At 35.2% G+C, this 22,681-nt stretch overlaps 1 protein-coding gene and 1 long non-coding RNA gene across 2 annotated transcripts in view; one reads left to right on the top strand and one right to left on the bottom strand.

The window, feature by feature from the left end:
• ZFPM2 (zinc finger protein, FOG family member 2) overlaps positions 1-22,681 on the bottom strand; it is a 342,462-nt gene that overhangs the window by 133,531 nt on the left and 186,250 nt on the right. The window lies entirely within an intron of this gene.
• Positions 1-22,681, top strand: part of LOC120301503 — a 47,357-nt gene that overhangs the window by 16,510 nt on the left and 8,166 nt on the right. The window contains exon 2 of the long non-coding RNA XR_005554922.1: positions 4,065-4,182. This is a non-coding gene — a long non-coding RNA (uncharacterized LOC120301503). The remainder of the gene's footprint in view (positions 1-4,064; positions 4,183-22,681) is intronic.

Below are 22,681 nucleotides of genomic sequence, written 5' to 3'. Positions count from 1 at the left end.
TTCAATAGATCTTAACACAGGAAATAGATGTTCCTGAATTTTTTATAGCATGCCTCCAAAAATGGCGTAAAAAATTGAAATCTTTCTTTTTATATATATTGATTAGAAACGTTCATAGCACTTTCTTTAATGGGAAGCTAGTAATCATGACTATTTATTACCACTTGCAGCCTCATCCCTGGTTTGGCATTAGGGATGTGTACCTTTCAAGTTCTTTGGACCTTGTGTGATCACATCACCTCTTTACCTTTCATTAACGCATGCTGAGTTTTTTTCAGGCTGATTAGCAGTATGAATACCAGAGAGATGAGCATTTTAAAATTCCTTAGACTAAACCCAAACAAACCTTCAGAGAACTGCCACATTCTCATCCAAATGTAGTCATAGGATGCAATATTATAAAAATGTAGGAAGATAATAAATTACATAAAAAGTAAAGAATAAAAGACTCTAGCAAATGTACATGTATCTATATTAAATATCAGAGTTTTTCACCTTCATATGAATACAGATTTATTCAGTTCTCTTAAACTTGAATCGACCAACATCTGTCCTATTCCTGCAGGTGCAAAAAACAGAACTCAAGGGAGAATTTATGATTAAATGCACACAGGAACAATCTTGGATCTTGTGAATGAGATAAACAGGGGCAACAAACCAGTTTAGCATCACCATTCTGTAATGTACAGGTGTCCACATTCCCTATAATAATTCATGGTTGTAACTTGTTGCAAGGAAGGGTAAAATGTTGCATTGGAGAATGATGTTTCAGTAAAGTTACTGAGTAAAGATGCTCTGTGTCAATTGTGGATGGAGATTCTCTTTTCACCAAATATGCATGCCTTGCATGAATAAGAATATAAGAGAAATAAGAGAAAGGGAGCACAACTATTTTCTTCCTAAGCACTTCTTAATTTTATCACTATCCTGTAGTTGTGGGCCTCATAGCAGCAGGCCTATTTTCAGGTGGAGAAATAAACCCTGGAAGTCTTGCTTGCTTTAAGACATCTTAAATACAAAAAATAATCCCACTCTGTACCAGCAAGTAATTGGCTCAGAGGATTGCTTACATTTTTACAGCAATGGATGTACAAATTTATATTTAAGGACCATCTGATTTCAAACTGCACGCTAAAAAATCAACAGGAATGTACGATCCTAAATACTTAAGCAAAAACTCAGTAAAAGATACAGTAGGCAAACATTGTAGTCAGCTCAGCAGTGATTACCAACTCATGCTCCAAATTCACTATAAAATGAAAATCAATATTTCCACAAGTTCCTGCAACATAAAAGATAACCTTCATTGATTTTTCTAGACTTAGGCCGCTATGATAAAATCTAATATAAATTTTCAACCACAAGGATTTGGATCAGAGCAGAGGTGATAAGTCCTGCACATCTCTTAAGAGGTGGAGAATTTTTTTTTAAAGTGCACGTTCATACTATTTATAATTTGCCCTGTGCTAGTGAAAGCTTTTCCACCGGTGCTATCAGAAATCTCTTCTAATTTTTATTACTGTGAGGCTAAAGCCTGTTCCAGATAATTTGGAAATTTCAGGGGAATTGTGATAGGGCTGATGGTGCAGCCCAGGCTGACTTGAGAAAAGAGCTAACCCGTAATAGCCTCCATGGCCGTGCTGATTAAATGTTGCCGTAGATGAAAGGGCTGCCATTGCTGCAATAAATTAACTAATCACACAAATCCCAAGTCAGTGCTAATCCTTCCTTGATACTCTGATCCTCTGATCAGCTCAAGGAGGTAAAGAAACTGGCTTGTGACGCTTGAAGTTCTAACCTCTGGATTTCATGTACACAACAAGCTAATGATATCTTGCTGACCAGTTCAATGGGATGAACTTCTCTCAGAACCCTTTGGGAACTCTGTGGCCTTCTTTTAAAAAAAAAAAAAAAAAAATTGACACGTACAGGGCAGATTTTCAGTTATTTTTCTGAGAAACCACAGAAAGCCCGTGAAACATCTGTGAATTAGCATAAGCAGCAGAAAATACCCAAATGTTGAAGATATTTACATCTTAGGAAAGTAGGTGATGAACCAGGAAAGAACTGAGATATTAAAGGGCAGCTAATTCATTCCTATGGAATTCCGCAACATTCATTCTGAAAGATAAACTTCTTACTTTGCCTGAAATGTTGGAAAAGATATCTATAATGTAAAGAAGATGGAATGCATACATTTGCACACATATATGTTATACTGAGTGTTATTCTAATGAAAGGTAGGTAACTTATTTAATCAATTAACAGAAAGTCTGAACAAGATTTTCCCATTTGAATTTCCCCTTTTGAATAATGGGTTTCCAACACCCACAGCATATTTTATTATAAATTTGGAAACTTTTTTCAGTGTTTTAATTAGTTGCTAGAGTTTTCTTCTGTACGTGTTTCATTTAAACAGTTTTGGATGCTTTTCATTATATCTCTTTGTCAGTTCTACAAAATTAAAACTTACTTGTTTTCTTCTTTTGTTTCCCAATGAATCTTCACATTTATTTTTACAATATTTCCAGAATCAAACAAACCATCTGCTTTTCTTTCTAAATTTCTAAGTGTAATTTCTAGGTAATTTAGGTAACATAATATATTGAAATGTGGAGTATAATACCTAAATGAACATCCATCATGTTTTGCATTTCTGTTGCCATGCCAGAAATTTGCCATATGATCAGTGATGGGGTTCAAATATGTGAACAACCGGTTCTCTGTGAGGATGCCGCTTCCAGAAGTCCATTCTGGGCCTAGGCAACAAAAAATTAGCTACCGGTTCTGCCGAAGTGGTGCGAACTGGCTGAATCCCACTATTGCACATGACACATAAGTGTTTCTCCATTTGACAATGTAGCTTCCTATAGTTTTACTCTTTGGAAAAAGAAAACACAAAGTTGTTCAGGATGAAGTCAGCCAAAAACCCACTTTTGCAAACTCAATCCTAAAACCAAGCCTGCTCAATATTGCACTAGGTTCTGAAAAGATTTACTTAAATATCATTATAATCAGATGGTCAGCCAGCCACTACATATGTAACACAGAAGTAATATTGCATTATATGCGCTTAAAGAAAAGTTTCTGGCTTTGAATGTAGTATGTTTCTACCCTTTTTGGCTATCAAGCACCTGCCTCTTTCATTCTGCAGCTAAGTTTTAATAACTATGAACTTCAGGACTACTTTTTTTGCCTACATCAAAATACAAGCATGGACATGCACGCATGCACACAAACATATGCATTTTTTATATTATTCGTATACATAAAAATATTCCTCCAAGCAGAAGCAGAATCTAAACACAATCCACAGTCAATGGCAAAAATGTGGATGTATGAGATAAAGAACCTTTGTCCATTCAGGCGTTATTGTTTATGTAATTGGTACCATTAATAATTTGTGCCTTGATAATGCTGTTATAGTCACTGCTGCTACTTCTGATTATTACTATTATTTCTATTGTTCTTGTCCCAAAGGTGCTTTTCAAAAGGCAACTGGACTTTCTTTGTTTTTTTCCTTGAAGACTTTTTTTCTTTCTTTGAACTGAAGAAGTTTCTTGGATGAGAAGCATGTAGTATAGTAATAGTAGTAAAGTTGGAAGGGACCTTGGAGGTCATCTAGTCCAACCCCCTGCTCGGGCAGGAAACCCTACACCATTTCGGACAAATGGCTGTCCAGTCTCTTCTTAAAAACTTCCAGTGTTGGAGCATTTACTGCTTCTGGAGGCAAGCTGTTCCACTGATTAATTGTTCTCACTGTCAGGAAGTTTCTCCTTAGTTCTAGGTTGCTTCTCTCCTTGATTAGTTTCCACCCGTTGCTTCTTGTCCTGCCTTCAGGTGCTTTGGAAAATAGCTTAATTCCCTCTTCTTTATGGCAGCCCCTGAGATATTGGAATACTGCTATCATGTCCCCCCTTGTCCTTCTCTTCGTTAAACGAAATGTCTTCAAGGAAAAAGAAATTCCATTCTCTTTTGGAAAAGCACCTTTGGGACAATCATGACCTGGATGGGGGAGAATCTACATAGACATTAATATTATTCTTCCCCTTTTCCTTCCTTAGATGCTGGTCCTGATGCTGGTCCTGAAGAGTCAGTATTCCCTTTTTGTTTGGGGAGCTGGAAAGGAATATCTCACTACTGGATTTACAAAAAACATGGGTAAAACTTTTGAAGAAATCAGTGAGTAAGAATATAAACAACCTAGTATTTATTCAGCATGACAATGTTTCAGACTTATATAATGATCTCAGGAAAGTTTTACTGATGATCAGTATGATTTGGTTCAAAATATTACTTATAAAGAGGAATTGGATTCATTATTTTGGAAGTTGGTTAGAAAAGTTTATTTAAATTTTGAATTAATTATAAACCACCATGCCATCTTAACACTAAACTGTTGTTAAATTAATGGCTGGTTTCAACAAATTATAAGAGATATCTGGTTTATTTAGGTTTGGAATACATTGGAATGGGATGGAATTTAACGGAATGGAACATTGATTGTGAAGGCTTGTTGCTTGGCAAAACAGCATATAACTAACGAGCATAAGTAGTATTAAATTATTGGATTTATTAATGATCTAACTCAGGCAATAATTCCAAACTTATCTTGGCCACATCAATATAAGAGGAAAAAGGAAGGGGGAGGAAAAAAATGACTCTAAATATCACTATAGTTTATCCTGATAATGTTCCTGTCTGTCACACTCAACACTATGAATGCAGTGTTATTTAGAAATGAGATGAATATCTTTATAGGAGACTAAAATATTAGCAGAATCAGTAATACATTATGCAGTATCACTTTAAGGTCTGTGCAAAACATTCATCAAGGCACTTTGCTCATGAATTAAACACCTTTCTGGATCAGCTCCTTAAAGTCATAAGGCCGTTGTAGTCACTCAGTAAAGTTTCTGGAAGGCCCTATCAAGTTATTCAGAAACTGATCTTAGAGTATGCATTCCCAGAAAATTTTGGAAGAGCCTTGAAGCAACAATGTGTAATCTTCTTGCATCTATAACTTTGCTTCATGGCTTTGAGGAGCAGATCCAATAAAATGACTGATTTGTACAGTCTTAACATAGTTCTTCTTTCTTTTCTGGATACAAGACAAATAGCATATTGCCACAACATTTTTACAGAGGACACATTCTTGCTGAATGAAGTCTTTTAAGTTCAAGAAATACTAATGCATCTTTTTCCTAACAAAGAAATAATTTGTGGAATGTTATATGATATATGTAATGTTATTACTGCTTTCCCAGGTTGCTCTTATATGCTTCTTGTCATTATTATTGCTAATCCAACTAGCTTTGTTTCCTGGATGTCACCAGCTTAATTAGACAAGCAACAGTCAAAATGAGGCATCTTCCTGGTTCCATCTTTATGATGCCAAGCTTTGGAGTATTATGAAATGGTTCAGAGAATCAGTCTGGAATACATTAAGAGCAACTAGTTATAATAAAATGCAATATAACCATAGTATCAAAGATGTTACATGTCTGATAAATTCATCATTTAAGGCATGGTGAAATAATAGATTGAAAAGTGGTAGGAATGGAAACAACTCAGTTATACATTTTATGGCAATCTGAGATACCAACATGCAACTTACATCAGAAAGTCTAGACTAAAGTTCCAGACATTCAGCAAAAGGAGAACATGTTCTCTTTTTTGTGTCAGGCATAGCCTTAAAATCAAATACTGTCCAGCTTTTTGAGTGCCTTGCTTATTGTTGTTGTTGTTGTTTTGGGGGACAGGACATTTTCCCAAGAGTGGTCATTTAAACCTTTCTGTATGTGTCCTTCTAAATGTTCTAAATTGTCTGCATCTTTCTTTCCCTCCTCAATCCACAAGCCTGACAATCAGCTTCAATCTATCCCCTCCAACCTTGACAATCTAGCAATCAGCTTCACTCTATCCCCTTCAAATCTATGATGAATGTAGTCTATAGATCACATGACACGGAATACATTTCTACAACAAAATTTTAAAAGTGTCTGATTATTGATTCTTTACTATTGCTGGCATATGTTCTTGAAAATAAAAAATTTATTGGAAAAATATTGCAATGGAAAAACTAGGTTTTTTATGCTAGAAAAAGCAATTTCATATACATTTTTGGCAGTTTTTGTTATAATTTTTGTCAAAGATGCAAAGAATGTTAAATAGTAACTATATCCTCCTTTCTCTCCATTTGTCCTCCTTTCAAATTCTCTGTGCCCTCCTTTGTGTGTTCAGTTATTCTGAAATTTGTCTTGCAAGAATGCTACGAGTGGCAGATATTTCGTGTCCCTCCAATATAAGATTATTAAAGTGTTGTTAGTCCTAGAAGACACGATCAAACCAGTCATTTACTATATACTATTATTACTGAATTTTCTGACATGATCTGACCTCCTTCTTTTCATTAAACTAGATATACCAATTCTAGTAACCGTTCTTTATATGATTTAGCCCCCATACCCTAATCATCAAAGTTATCAAAGTTTCATTTCAAAAATTCTTTTGCATCATTTTTTTTCAGTGTCACAAACTATAAGAAAGTTCATAAGACTTGCAAAGCCAGTATTCTTTTAACTGCATGCAATACCACTACATTATTTTAAAGATCAATCTGATCATGACCGTACCCTTCCTCAGAAAGCAGGTTAATGAAGTAATCACATAACAGACCCAGAGATGCTTCACAAGAAACATTGTAAAATGAAACTGTTAGGGTGAAGTCAACAGGACAAATGGATACTTAAATATTTGAGAAATACTAACCTGCAAGAATAATGCATGTTTTCTTATTGCAAATATTAAAGCAAACAAATCATTATTAATATATTTATTTTGAATGTAATCTAACATGTATGCAATTAAGGGAATTATTTATACTCATTTCAAAATTTTGCACTGTATAATTTGAGTGATCTGTTTTTGCAATATAGCATGTTGAAGTTTTATGTGCAAATATGGGGTCAACCTATTTTCCAAAGCAGCTGAACACAGGACAAGAAACAATGGATGAAACCAGGGGTAGTCAACCTTGGCTCTTTTATGACTCGTGGACTTCAACTCTCAGAATTTGGGAGTTGAAGTCCACGAGTCATAAAAGAGCCAAGGTTGACTACCCCTGGATGAAACTAATCAAGGAGAGAAACAACTTAGAACTAAGGAGGAGTTTCCTGACAATTAATCAGTGGAACAGCTTGCCTCCAGAAGTTGTGGGTATTGCAATGTTGGAGTTTTTAAAGAAGAGATTGGACAATCATATGTCTGAAATGGTATAGGGTTTCCTACCTCTCCAGGGTCCCTTCCAACTCTGTTGTTCTGCTAAGCATTGCATGATGAAGACACTGCATAGGAATATTTTCAAATGGCAATTACAACTTCTATAAAGGGGTTGTGAAATAGGCTCCTTTACAGTTTTTGCTTAAGGCATCACATACATAGTTTTGAATTTCCTTGGGCGTAATTTCCTCTACATGTGCAGTCACATGTAGAGGATTAAAAGCAGTCAACTTACCCACAAAGATTCACAAAGCAGTCAACTTACCCACAAAGATTCACAAAGAATGTTCACGTTTCAGAAAGTAGTGTTAAGAAAGTCTGAATGCCCTTGAGAAGACATGGTAAGACAGCAGATTTGGGACATTAGCTTCATGTATGTTACAAATCTTTATTAATAAATACATTAAATCCCATTTTATTGCATAACGTCTTGTTAACATTTCATGAAAATGCCAGATAAAGTAGTATTTTTCTTTCTAGAATTATATTCCTATTTCATTATATGTTCTATACTCTGTCCCATAGGTCAACTGCAGGATTTAAGCTTTCTGCCTCATTAAAATTTGAGTAGTTAAAACATGGAGAGAGAAGTTGGATAATTCCCTTTTTCAAAGTTATAATTAATGATTCTACCTGATTGCCAGTGTTTCTACAATCCATCTAAAAAAAATGAAGATGGTCAAGGGGTCTAAATGTCCTAAACATAAGACTCTTATCTTTTTGTGCTTCAGTAGTTGAAAAATGCAGAACCGCTACCACCTTCTAGTTGGGTATTTCTAGCTAGAAGCTGCTATCAGAAACCTAAATAACAAAAATATGCAAACTTGCACACTAATTCCCTTTGGAGATAGATCTTGGCTGCAGCCCTGTCATAAATCAGAGAATTTCGATATGAAATGAGGCAAGCAGCTCTAATCATTTCTGCATTTCAAATTGGATCACTGGCTCAATCACGGGGCTTTTTAAACTGCTTGCCTAAGAGCAAATGTGAGGCGGGAGATAATTCTGAAGAAATCTCTTCTTTTGTGGCCATAGAACTCTTTTAACTGTTTCAAGACTGAAGGCCACATTCCAATAATAATAACATATATCTGCTGGAAGAGATATGGATCCTTAAAGACATTTTCTTTCTCTTTCAACTCATAGAATTCCATCAATATCTGCATACATTATGTGTGTGTGTGTGTGTGTGTCTGTGTCTGTGTGCATGTATATGTTTGTGTGTATCTGTGTATGTGCATGTGTGTGTATGTGCGTGTGAAATTTGAAATTGTATGCATAGGATATTTATGTGCATCAATAGGAGGGAGGGAAAAGAAGGGAAAAACATCTGATGTATAACCATCACATATTTTCCCCTATAATTTTCCCCTTCTTTCTAGTTTATTTGATATTGCTTTCAAATGCTCTCTTCCTTTTGTGTGGGTTTTGCATGAAAGGGAAATGATATTATAATATGAACAAAGTATTCCTGCAAGATTTGCTTGAGGTGTTGTCTAACAATCTAGTGAAATTATTTTTCATGTGAATTTTGCTGCAGAAAAACAAAAACAAAAAACATCTAGAATCAAACCCACAGGAAAAAGAAAACCCCAACATTGAAAATGTTCTTTATCAAACACACTGCAGGGTTGAAGTTCTTCTTCCTTAAAAGCACTGATTTTCTATTTTCATATCTTATCTGAACCCCTGGATATGATTTATCTGGGGAAAAATTAGCCTGGATGTCAATTACACTGTAAACAACATCTATCTTGATCCTCATTTTTTTTAGCAGTGAACATCTTTTATTTCTACAGCCCCATTGCAATTTCAGTGTCTTCACTACAGTGCTTCGAAATTGAATTTAACTCTATTATCAGCAGCCTTTTGTAATCTCATGTAAGCCTAATAGTGATCAGATAGAATTTTAAAGCTAAGCTTCCTGCATTTTAAGGACTAATTTAATGTTTATCAAATTTTTGCTTTAGAGAGTTAAAAAAAAAATCCTTATCAGTTTCTTTTCGGCTCCTATTTTCACCACCCTTAAGTCTACCGAATATTGTACTTCCTTCTGGGAACTTGCATTTTTCTCTGGGTTAGATAATTTATTTTTTCATTACTTTCATTTCCTTGTTTGGCTCATGTTTAGTGTACAAATCACGTGTGTGAGAGATAGAAACACAAAGATATAATTTTAATTTTTACTTGTTACTAATTATAAGAACATGATAAATTAGAACACTGTGTATTTAAGGAAACTTTTTTCCCAATGTATATCGAAAGCAGCTTTATTTTAAATTTTGAAAAAAAAAACATTCTTTCCAGAAAAAATTATCCCAACACCAGCCATGATATATACATGTGAACAAGGGACTACGTTTATATGAAGAATATGATAGCCATTAATATTGTTTATACAAACAGGTCTATTTTTAATCATATATTATTTCAGGAAAGCTGATTTTTATCTTGTTCTGTCACAAAGACTATTGGTTATTCTTACCCATCTAAAAACCAAAAACGTTTACAATATTCTCTAATTTAGTTATAGGATGGGAAGAGATCACTAATCACAAATTTGTGACCAGAATGGCATACTAGTTATTCAAATGTGGTCAAACTTTCATTAATTTAATTGAAAGTGCCAAGAAGGTACCAAGAAAAAACTGTTGTTCTGTTACTCCCCTAGATAGAAAGAAAACCAATGGAAAGTGAGTAACAGAATGACTTTTTCTCTTGGTACCTTCTTGGCATCTTCAAGCCACATTACTTTACCTTTGACAAATTAGCCTACATTAGTCTATCTTTGACAAATATAATGAAAAGGAGCGTTATCATTAGAGAAAGTTATATTCCCATACAACTTGAGTTTGGCCAGGACTGAAAAAGTAGATTCTATGCAGTTAGCCTACTTATAATTATTAGAAAAAAGGTTGTGTAAAATGCTATTCTAATGGAACATTCTTCATGTTTTCAAAAAAAGTGTCAATCAATTGAAGTTCTGATAATATGTACTAGATTTCATGACATCACCACTGAATAACAGCTGTAACAAAGAAATCTGTGATGTGACAAAATTGAAGAATGGGGCAAGCGAAATTAGTATTATGCTGACTGTCCAAGAGCAGATCACAAAGTTGGAAAAAGACATTATAGAGGTTCATAAGAATTATGCTGACCAATAACTAGCAATACATTTACAATACTACTTGGCAGCTATGTACAGTATTTGCTGTTTTCCACTTGCCCGTCTTTTCACTGACAGCTGGAAAGAGTAATTTTCTCATTGTGTTTTTATTTTTCTGTGTGTTTCATAAAGAGAACAAGAGAATACCTCCAATGATATATTCTTTTTAAAATAAAGAAATACTTGATTTGTCTCTTATCCATTTTTTTTACATTTCTATAAATGCATTTATATATATATATATTCAGCATGGAGTTATATCTGCAAATTTAGTGTGCAAAATCCAGAGGAGAGGCTGCTGTTACCCCTTATGCTCATCTAGCTATTATAGTTAAATACTTATGATAATGACATATTATCTTTCTAATCCTTTCCATTTTTACTTGCTGGAAAAGACACAAAACTTCAATATTTCCACATGCAAAAGTAGGAGATCTTTTAATGTATAACATCAGCTGACACTTCTCCTGAACTACAGAGAATGGCGCAAAGTAATTAAGTAGATTTATTTAGCTGCTTCCTAGTTCAATTTGAAGAACAGAGATGGCATTTTAGACATGCCACTACGTTTTCCAAAACTTTAAGATGTAATAGTGTTTAAGCATGACAGGAGCACTGCTGCAATGGTACAAAGTTAACACATACATGCATAAATACAATTATAACTTAAAGGGAAAATTGTAATTGTATCTATATGTTGCCCAGAAAATTCTACATAATAATCCTTAGTATAGGCATTTCTGTAACATAATACTATAATAAATCTGCATTGAATTCCTAAAGCTTTTGCTGCAATTTCTGAGCTGTGGATGTGACCTATTACCACCATCCTGAAGAGTTACCTGTCCTCCTTCCTCGTCATTTAAATATATGAATAAGTGACAAAAATATATGTGCAGAATGTTTACAACATTCTGCTAAGACATCTGGTTAGAAACAGATATTCCTAATCATTACTAATAGTAGCATCATAGCAACCAGATTTACACTTAGAATAGTCTGTCTGCTTTAAGAGTAAAAATTAATTATATTTATCAATAATTCTCAGTTAGAAAAAGAGATTATTATTTACAAAAATATTTTGTTTAAAACTTACCTATGAGTGTTCAAAACTAAGATCCACCATATGTTTTAGTCTTAGTAAAAAGGCTGCAACTTTTATGTTGTGATCCTAAATGTGCATATTCAAAATGAAATCTCATTGTAAATAGAAAATGTACATGTCTGGAGATCTTTAAGTGGTGAAAAAAAGATTCTTTTAGCACATCACATGCTTGCAAGTTAAATAAGCCATCTTATTTTAAGCAGCAATTTACACAGGAAAAAATGCATACTTTAAAAAGAATATAGACCCTCAGCGACTAAAAATAGAAACACAAAAGAAAAAGAACAAAATGTGCAGTAACAAAATCACAATAGAAATGTAAAATGCTTTAGGGAAGATAGTCAGCTGTTCCTAGCTTGAGAACTCATTCTTGCCATACCACAATGGATTTAAACTTTACATTACGCCCTCCATTTTCTTTCTCTTCTTTCTTTGTAATGCTTCTTTGCCTCTCTACTTCTGCTTGTATGTGCCTGGAGAACATTGTGTCTCCTTTTCCATTTCTACCTCTTTACATGTTGGATGTGACAACATCTTGCCCCATTCAGGCCTCTCTACCATCCTTCCTCCGAACTTAGAATAACAGAAAGCAAAGCTTTGTGTATGTTTGCATGTGTGTAGTGTATGTTCTATTTTTGCTTCAGCTGAAGCGGATGGAAGCTTCCTCCTTCCAGGCCTTGCGTTAACTGCTTTTTTATGACCATGGACCGTACAAAGGTTTTCCACCTCTTGTCCTTTGACAAGAACTCTCCTCATTTCAGAATTCAACGTGGTGGAGAGACCCCTTATGCAATGTTGGGGGGGGGGGTTGTAGTTAACCAGTTGTTTTGCTGATAGTTTTCCCAGCAATGAAGGCATTCATTATGCCTTCATTATGCCTAAAAAACCAAATGCACAAGTACAGCATAAGTGGCACCATGTTCAATAGTAGTAACTGTGAGAGGGACCTCGGAGTCCTAGTAGACAATCACCTAAATATGAGCCAGCAGTGTGCTGCAGCTGCCAAAAAGGCCAACACAGTGCTAGGCTGCATTAACAGAGGGATAGAATCAAGATCACGTGAAGTATTAATACCACTCTTCAATGCCTTGGTAAGGCCACACTTGGAATACTGCATCCAGTTTTGGTCACCACGATGTAAAAAAGATGTTGAGACTCTAGAAAGAGTACAGAGAAGAGCAACAAAGATGATTAGGGGACTGAAGGCTAAAACATATAAGGAACGGTTGCTAGAATTGGGTATGTCTAGTTTAACGAAGAGAAGGACAAGGGGGGACATGATAGCAGTATTCCAATATCTCAGGGGCTGCCATAAAGAAGAGGGAATTAAGCTATTTTCCAAAGCACCTGAAGGCAGGACAAGAAGCAACGGGTGGAAACTAATCAAGGAGAGAAGCAACCTAGAACTAAGGAGAAACTTCCTGACAATGACAACAATTAATCAGTGGAACAGCCTGCCTTCAGAAGCAGTAAATGCTCCAACACTGGAAGTTTTTAAGAAGAGACTGGATAGCCATTTGTCTGAAATAGTGTAGGGTTTCCTGCCTGAGCAGGGGGTTGGACTAGATGACCTCCAAGGTCCCTTCCAACTTTACTACTATTACTATTATGTTCCGCCATTTGACTAAAGATGATGGATAGAGAATAGGTGGACTTTATATCCAACAGTTGAAAAAAACATTCCAAAAACTGTGCTGCAAATTGTGAGCCTTTGTTAATGACTAAGCAAACTGTAATTCCACAAAACTTGCTGAATACATAGATGAGTTGTTTCACCAGCAAAGGGTGAAATAAATAAATAAAGCAGGGAAATAAATGGGCCATCTAAGAGAGATCTACTATCATCAGAATGGCATTCATATTTCTGACCTCTGTTAACTGTCCCAAAAAAATTTAATCCCAAGAATTCTGTAGGATGCAAAGGTCAAGAGGTTTGCTGGTTGAACGCATGGCATGGGGTCAGATATGGCAAAAGTAGGCTTTAAAATGAGCTCTAATGCAAGGCCCAAAGGGTCATGGAAAAGAGCTGGATCATTCTGAATAATCTAAAATGCATATCATAACAGAAGTATAACATTTCTTCCCTCAAGGAAGTGATATATGTAATTCAATTCCCTAAGTTCCAAGAAAGCTGTCCTTGAATTCTAGAATAGATACTAAAAGCACAGAGGAGATAATCTTTAGTAGCCATTAAGCATAAAGCAGCATCCAGTGAATTAACTTAAAATCTGGAAAATCCGGAAAAGCTAAGTGGAATTATACTTGCATAATACCTGAATGGAAGAACATTAGAAAATTCCATATTTGTCAGATGAACCTGATCAGAGAGAAGAATTTTGAATATTCCCCTAATGCAGTGTTTCTCAACCTTAAGCCATTTCCACATATGTGGACTTCAACTCCCAGAATTACCTAGACAGCCATGCTTCAAGTTCACACATGTTCAAGTTGCTACAGTTAAGAAACACTGCTCTAATCAAACTTACACAGATATGATCAATTAATACTTAATTTGAAACTTCTCTATATTTTCTTTCTGAAGAAAATAAACATAACTCCATAGGTTGTTTTCTATCCCTACATGGTTACTGGATTAAATATTCATTGTAAATTGGATTGTGTATACTGGAGAGTTAAAATTTCTCAGAGAGCAATGCAGGTATCTAATGAAAATTAAGTGTGGTGTCACACACAGAATATAGCTAATTTGTTAGGAGTGGCACATGTATGAATTTAGCAAATAATAGTCTAGTGCAAATATTGGCCTCCACAATTGTATAATCAATTTCCAACTTCAGTTTCACTCCTTTCTGATGTTAAAGGATAATTGAGGCTAAAAATAATTTTTAAAATAAGTGTTAAAGTATTTTTTAAAATAATTCTTATTTCCACTCTTTTTCCATTATTGGAGCTCATATTGTTATAAATAAGAATCCTAAGCACTCTCTTATCCAAGCATTGACTGGCTTCAGATATGCTTATTAGCTCACATACCTTCAAAGCAGGCCTAAAAACCAAGTGGGAAAAAATGACTTTCTGAATGCCTAAAAAACAGCTGACATATAACTTATTACCATTTTATTTTTGATCCTGGTACCGTAACATCAAAAAGAATGCCTACTGTGGTCTCCCTGATAACAAGAACATTTGTTGTTTCAGCAATTAAACTTTTAAGTTAGGAAACTAAGGCAATTGTTTAATGTTATAAATCCAATAAACTGCAAGACTTGCGGCCAGCTTGTCCAAAAGCCACCAGATGACCATCCTCTGATCTAGGTGTTTGCTCAAGGACTATCTTAAATGGCATCCTGCTTCCTAGCACACTTCTACGTTAATCTGTGACAACAGGATATTCACATGTCAACAAGACAAATGCCTAATGGGGAACCCTACTACCAAGAAATAAAGTGCACCATTCAAACTGCCAATAAAAAAGAAATTTAGAAAAGATTGAAAGTTTGATTTCTGGCATCTTCATTTCCATTGAGAGTGAAATCAAACTAACAGTTAAGTTTCAGGATTTCTTACAGTTCCTGTTTCCAAGTCCGAAATGCACCTTGCTTTTTCCATTATTATTTTTTTAAATAGAACAATTATACAGATATACACACACAAAGTATTGAGAACAAATCTACAGTCTCCCTTAAATGTGACTGACTAAGAGAAAAAAAAACAGATGAGCAAAATATTTTTCTTATTTATCTTTTACCATTTCAAGCCAATGTAACTGAAATATGCCTATGTAAATATAAATTATGCCACCTGAGAAACCAATGTAGTTATGTCATGGGGCTTAGAATTTCTGTGTAAATAAGCAAATTCCCACATTAGGCTTTACCTAAAGCTTTTTTTTCAGTTCACCTTTTTCTAGTTGTTTTCTTGTCTGCACACTAAATCACTAAATCAGAGATGTAAGATTATTTCATTAAAATAAGGAGCATTTTTTAAAGTTACTCTAACTTCTCATTCTTAAAAATAGATTATCAGCTTTTATAGTACAAGATATTTAATATGGACAGAAATATGTTATTTAAGCTCTTAACTTATTCAAGACAAAAACTGCAGAGTAGAAATGGAAACTTTTTCAAATTTAACTTTTTTGTATTTCATATCCTACTACATTTCATAAAACATGGATGTATTAGGAAAAGATTGTAATATTCTTTCAGGACTCTTGATTGGGGACCTGACTGAAAGGGTACATTTTATGTAAAGATTACTTATCTATTTATTCATTCATTCTAAATGGTGCTATGTCACTTCAAAGATAGTACTATAAATCAAAAGTTATAAAAATTATGAAGCATCAATTAAAAATTTCTGTGTGGTTCTTGGAATCGAAAACAATCGACATCATCCATGACAAAAAGTAATAACCAATATAATAAAATTATAACACAACCCCAAGCGGCCAGATTCATCTCCATTCAGGTATGCCTCTCTCATTTTTGCTTCAGTTTCCAGTGCATATTTAAAAAGTCTCATTTTTAAAGCTTCCTTAATGTTATGGGTGAGGGTGTAGTTCTTTTATCTGGTCTGACGACAATTCATAGGAGGGAAGTTCCACAGAGTATGTTTGTCTCCAGATCCCCTCTTGTCATACCTCACACAAGGAAGGGACTACTCACCGGCACATCTTGGGTGGGCAAATTCTCTTAGGAAAAGTGGTTTGAGAGATAGCCAGAAACATCAAAGGAAGTGGAAAGCAGTGGGAAGGGACATGATAAAAAGAGATATAAGGTCAACAACACCTGAGCTCTGAATAAAGGTGATCTGAATAAAGAAATGAGTAACAAATACAAAAAAAAAATAATGTCATGTGGTTTGACCATGTAGAAAAAAATGAATACGTATCCAATTGAGAAATAAATATATGAATGAAAAGCAGATGGGTCAAGAAGAATTTAAAAAGTGGCTTTTGGATAAATATCTGAAAAAAAGAAAAAAGAGGAGAGAAATTTGAAAAATAAAAGACAATGCATGAAAGCAGCAGATGGATATGCGAAAATAGGAATGGCTTGAAGTGAATGTGTTGCTATAAACAAGAATTAATTGTATTGGTTTTTCTATCTTATTTATTTGTCTTATTGTTCTTTAGCCCTCTGCATAACAATGCTTAGTCTGAAAGAGAATAATGTATATACAGTACCATATGTTTGCATAACTATTTTTATATAAGCTGAAAGTGATTCCATATGCATATTTGCTTCAATACAATACTGATCAAATAAACAGAATGATATTTATTTATTTATTTTGGTTGTAGATTCATACATTATTTTGTGTTGATATTGATATTATCTTTTTTAGATATTATTATGGGGTTTTGTTTTATAGTTCCCTTGATAAAGAATTTGCCTATAGCAGGGCTTTTCAACCTTTTCACCCATTGTACCACTTTTAGGATATGGCAACATCCAAGTACCACCAGTCGCCTAGCAAGGTGTCAAAAACTTGATGACAAAAAAAGAGGAAAAAAGTGATAAAGTACAGGTAGTCCTTGACTTAACAACAGTTCGCTTAATGACTGTTCGAAGTTACAATGGCACTGAAAAAAGTGTCCCCCAAGCCACAGCCGAGCAAGACACCTGCCTGCCCACCCATCGGTGCTCTTTCTCCTGTTTCAATGTTGTGAGCATTTCTGTTGAGGATTGGCAGCGGGGGTGGGATGGGGGGGGGTGTTTGGTTTTTATTCCCGTCTGCTGGGTGGTTGCAGGAGGTTTTGGTCACTTCACATGACCCTGGGACACTGTGGCTGTCATAAATATGAATAAGTTGCCAAGCATCTGTAAATCACAAGACCCTTGAGATACTGCAACATTCCAGCTGATTGGTGCTTCTTCAGGGCTCAGCAGAAGCACCAGGATCAGCGCCAAGCTCCAGCTGGAGCCTGGTGCTGATCCTGGCACTTCTACTGAGCCCTGACAGTCCTGAAGAAGCGCTGATCAGCTGGAAAGCGGCACTGATCCTGGCACTTCTGCTGAGCCCTGACAGCCCTGCAGCTCCAGTCATCTCTCGCTCAGGCTTGTGCGGTGCTGCCACCGGTTTAGCTCATTCCCCTCCCCTGCTACCACTTTTCTAGGATGGTTGCATACCACCTGCCAGGTGCCAATGTACCACAGTTGGTACCTGTATTACTGGTTGAAAAGCCCTGGCCTATAGCACTCTAAGTTCTCATATGCTATAGAATTTCTTACTGGTTCTTGAGAAACATATTTTCATCCTTTTTCAGTGTATTTGACATCCTTAGAAATCGCCGGTGGTTTCTCTGTAGCTATCTAAAGATTACTTGGGTAATCTACCTGCTGAATTAGGAATAGCCTTATTATAGCCTATGCCTAATGCTTCAAAAGTTCCATCATAAAATTGAGGAAAATTATAGACAAGATGGGACCAATTTCTGGAACGTATTTCATAATCAAAGCCATCAGAATTAATTATGCATGATTTATTTACAATTATGGCACCAAAATGATTCACAATTTTAATTGATCACTTATTGTGTCTTCATGGATTATTTTAAAAAAATTAAAAGGTGTCCAGGTCTCCAGTATAGGCTCCTTTTAAAGTTGTGAATTTGTTTCTCTTCAATTATCTTAGATATTTGGAAATTGCAACCAAGTTACTACTACAAACCAAAATAATCAACAAAATAACCAAAGTAATCTATTATAGAATCTAACACATAAAAATAATGACAAAACAAAATATGCTATACATGAAAATGACATTGTAGATTACTTCAAATGCTATTAGGCCTGAATAAAAACTGAACAGAACATCTCCCAACCTATCCACCAATGTTTACAATCTTTGGCTCTTGTTCCTTAACGTGTTTTGCATATGTCTTTACATAAAACAATCCAACCTATCAAAAAAAGTACCATAAAAAAACAGATTAGGAATACAAATTAAAATAGGCAAGAAAAAAGTAAGAGAGCACCAGTCTACCAAACAAGAGTTCAAATCACCAGGACCAAATGGATTATATCCCAAGGTTCTGAAGGAACTGGCAGACGTGATCTCAGAACAGCTATCTTTCAAAGATCCCGAAGCACCGGAGAACTACCAGAGGATTGGAAAAGAGCTGATGTAGTTCCCATCTTCAAAAAAGAAAAAAATAGATCCAGGATGCTACAGATCTATCAGCCTGACCTCAATAGTTGAGAAGATTCTGGAAAAGATAATCAAGCAATGAATCAATGAACACCTAGAGGCAAACAAAGTCATAACCAAAAGCCAATATGGATTTGTCAAAAACAGATCATGATAAACAAATCTTATTACATTCTTTGACAAACTGAAAAAAATAGTGGACCAGAAAAATGCTGTGGATATAATTTACTTGGATTTCAGTAAGGCATTTGATAAAGTAGACCACAACCTACTACATGATAAGAAAAAAAGTTGGTTAGACAGCATCACCACCAGATGGATTTGTAATGGAACCGCATCTACATGGAGGGAAGTATGCAGTGGGGTACCCCAAGGCTCTGTTTTAGGCCCAGTACTCTTTAACATCTTCGTCAATGATTTGCATGAGGGGATAGATGGAGAACTCATCAAATCTGCAGACTACACCAAACTGGCAGAAATAGCTAACACTCCGGAAGAAAGGCTTAAGATACAGGAGGATCTGGACAGACTTGAACATTAGGTGCTATATAACAAAATGAAATTCAATGGTGAAAAAAGTAAGGTTCTACATTTAGGCAAGAAAAAACAAATGCACAAGTATAACCTAGGTAGTACCTGGCTCAATAGCAGTAATTGAGAGAGGGATCTTGTAGTCCTAGTGGACAATTATTAAATACGAACCAGCAGTGTGTTGCAGCTGCCAAAAAAGCCAACAGTTCTAGGCTGCATTAACAGATGGATAGAATCAAGATCATGTGTTAATACCACTTTATAATGCCTTGGTAAGACCACACTTGGAATACTGAATCCAGTTTTGGTCGCCACGATGTAAAAAAGATGTTGAGACTCTAGAAAGAGTACAGAGAAGAGCAACAAAGATGATTAGGGGACTGGAGGCTAAAATATATAAGGAACGGTTGCTGGAATTGGGTATGTCTAGAGAAGGATGAGGGGGGACATGATAGCAGTGTTCCAATATCTCAGGGGCTGCCACAAAGAAGAGGGAGTCAAGCTATTTTCCAAAGCATCTGAAGGCAGGACAAGGAGCAACGGGTGGAAACTAATCAAACAGAGAAGCAACCTAGAACTAAGGAGAAACTTCCTGACAGTTAGAACAATTAACCAGTGGAACAACCTGCCTCCAGAAGCAGTGAATGCGCCAAGACTGGAAGTTTTTAAGAAGAAACTGGACAGCCATTTGTCCGAAATGGTATAGGGTTTCCTGCCTGAGCAAGGGGTTGGACTATATGACCTCTAAGGTCCCTTCCAACTTTATCATTATTATTATTATTATTATGAAGAGAAGGATGAGGGGTGACATGAAAGCAGTATTCCAATATCTCAGGGGTTGCCACAAAGAAGGAGGAGTCAAGCTATTCTCCAAAGCACCTGAGGGCAGGACAAAAGGCGACAGATGGAAACTAATAAGGAGAGAAGCAATCTAGAACAAAGGAGAAATTTCCTCATATGTAGAACAATTAAGCAGTGAAAAACTTGTCTCCAGAAGTTGTGAATACTCCAACACTGGAAGTTTTTAAGAAGAGATTGGATAACCATTTGTCTGAAATGGTATAGGGTTTCCTATCTAGGAGGTTGGACTAGAAGACCTTCCAACTCTGTCATTCTATTCTATTCCTACTTTGCTCATTACGGTTATAAAATCTCATATCCGAAGAATTTTGTTGACAGCAATTAAATTTGCACAGAGCAGTTCTCTCTATTTTTATTAATCAGCAATTCAGTTACATAAATACTGTAGAATGCATTTGAAACAGCTGAAATACTCACTCAAACTCACAGGCAGAAAAAAAAATGCTGGGCAAAAAACAATCAAGAGACCAGCCTTTCAGTAGAATTTGTTTTTATTCATTAATTAAGATTTTTTTTTGTCTATGACTAAAACTTCAGTTGAATAATCTACTGATTAAATCAATTAGCACCTGTATCAGTAATAATTATGCAGATTCTAGGCAGTCATTAGCTTATCTAGTTTCCTTTAATGAGAATATTACCATTTATGTACAGCATCAACAGGAGGAATAATTTGTAGAAAGCCAGAAAGGGGTTTTTTTTACCCCTTTTTTGTATTTATTATTAAGTGTTGGATTTAAAAATTATACACTGCTGTTTCCTGCAATTACAGTTATTTAATGATCTATTGTGCATAGAAGATATAATTATTCAAATACCCATAGGCATTGGAGAAAATTCTAAGACATGCCTCAGTGCTAACAATAATTTCAGGCAGTATGTTGCAATGTTGTGCAAGTTAAAAAAAGTGAAAATCCATACACTTTCAATGCATTTTAATTTGTAAAATTTCATATAAGTTGGTTCCCATTTGGAATTGCATTTGTGTGTTCATTTTCCCACTGACTTCAGTACAAGACTCAGCCAGAACTCTGCAGCATCTAAATATTATGACATTTGAAGATAAATCTCTAAGGAGACTAATTTGCCAAATTTAGATACATAGGAGGCATTCCTTGTTTTATAGTCAGTATGAAAATTTGTATTTTGAAAATATTCAATTACTTTCCATATGATACTTTTAATTACTCAATTTCTGAACCTACTCGGCTCATATTCCATCAGTCTAGGTCTAGACAAAGACCTATGATTTCTAGGTAATATTTTGAATACTTCTGATGTGAAACCTGGCCTTTCACAAACACTCTGGGAAAAACTAGAAAAGGAAAATGCTGCATGTTTTACCCTAGGAGGATCTGAAAAATAAAATGCCTCCTCTCTGAAATCATAACAGACTTCTTTTGTTGCAAAGAAAGAACATAGTCAAAGTTTAACTGCCTTCTCAACTAAATAGAGCTTTCCATTCTGTTAATCTTATTTCTCTTTATCTCTTCTCTTTCCTTCCGGTGACCTTTCTTTGAACTGTATGTAAAGCCTACTGAAGCCTACTTCAGTTGAAAGCAGTGATTTAAATACAATGCAATTATAAATGAAATTGAATTAATTTTAATTTTGTTTTCATCAATTTTGACTTCTTTAATTTAGAGCAGATCACAAACATTGGAAAGAGAGAACAATTCTTAAAATATACTTGAGAGAATATACTTTCCCCATATATATATATCAATGCATATATCAATATATAACTGACAGTCTGCCACTGAGCAGGGAAGCTTTCTTGTGTTCCACCTCTGGAAGAGTTCATTGTGAAGAAACACAACAAAGGCCATTCTTGTCAGTGGCACTGAAAGCAGCACATGGAAACTAGATTGACACACATTTAGTTTCAGCACAAGATAGAGATATATTATTCTCCTAAGTTCTAGATCTCGATGAAAGTCTACATAGTGGTTTTGTAAAGACTGTTTTTGTTTTACTGTTTCTACCAATTATATCGCAACTGAGTTCTGTTGACATAGGTAGATAATATACATCTATATATTGATATATAATATATAAATAAAACACTCCATGTCCTCTATGGTTGTACATCACAATGGAAAGTTAGCAAAGTTTAATGATCTAACCCTCTAATACATTTATCTACTCAGACTGATTTCTATTTAAACTGACCTTGGTAAGAGTCTAAGGAAGTCAAAGTTTCTACCAACCATCACACCAGATTAGTTAGCAAAACCAATATTCATATTTGTGGGAGAATCCATTACAACTTTTATTCCTGTGTGATTTCTCTTTCAGTATCCATTGCTCTGAAAAGTCTACTCTAGCTAACAAGATGAAGTTGTACAATCTCGTTCAACAAATGATCTTGCTGTTGACCCTTGTACTAACTTTGCTATTAAGCAAAAACAGGCACATTTTCAAATATTGATTCCAACTAATGTCTGATCCTAACAGCCATGATCGTATCAATGTTCCAGTATAATAGAAGGAGTATCAGAGTTAAACAGAATAGCTTTAGATAAGATCACAATCTTCCTGACAATGATGTGATGGCATCAAGGACTTGGTATACAGCGTTAGGGTAATTATCATTAATAGATATTGGCAAACAGGAG

Source organism: Crotalus tigris, unplaced genomic scaffold (assembly GCF_016545835.1).
Source record: "Crotalus tigris isolate CLP2741 ecotype Arizona unplaced genomic scaffold, ASM1654583v1 scf7180000024384.25900115:4084858, whole genome shotgun sequence".
In the NCBI taxonomy this organism is placed as follows: Eukaryota; Metazoa; Chordata; class Lepidosauria; order Squamata; family Viperidae; genus Crotalus; species Crotalus tigris.
Note: the sequence above shows the minus strand (reverse complement) of the source record. Positions and strands in the feature narration are given on the sequence as shown.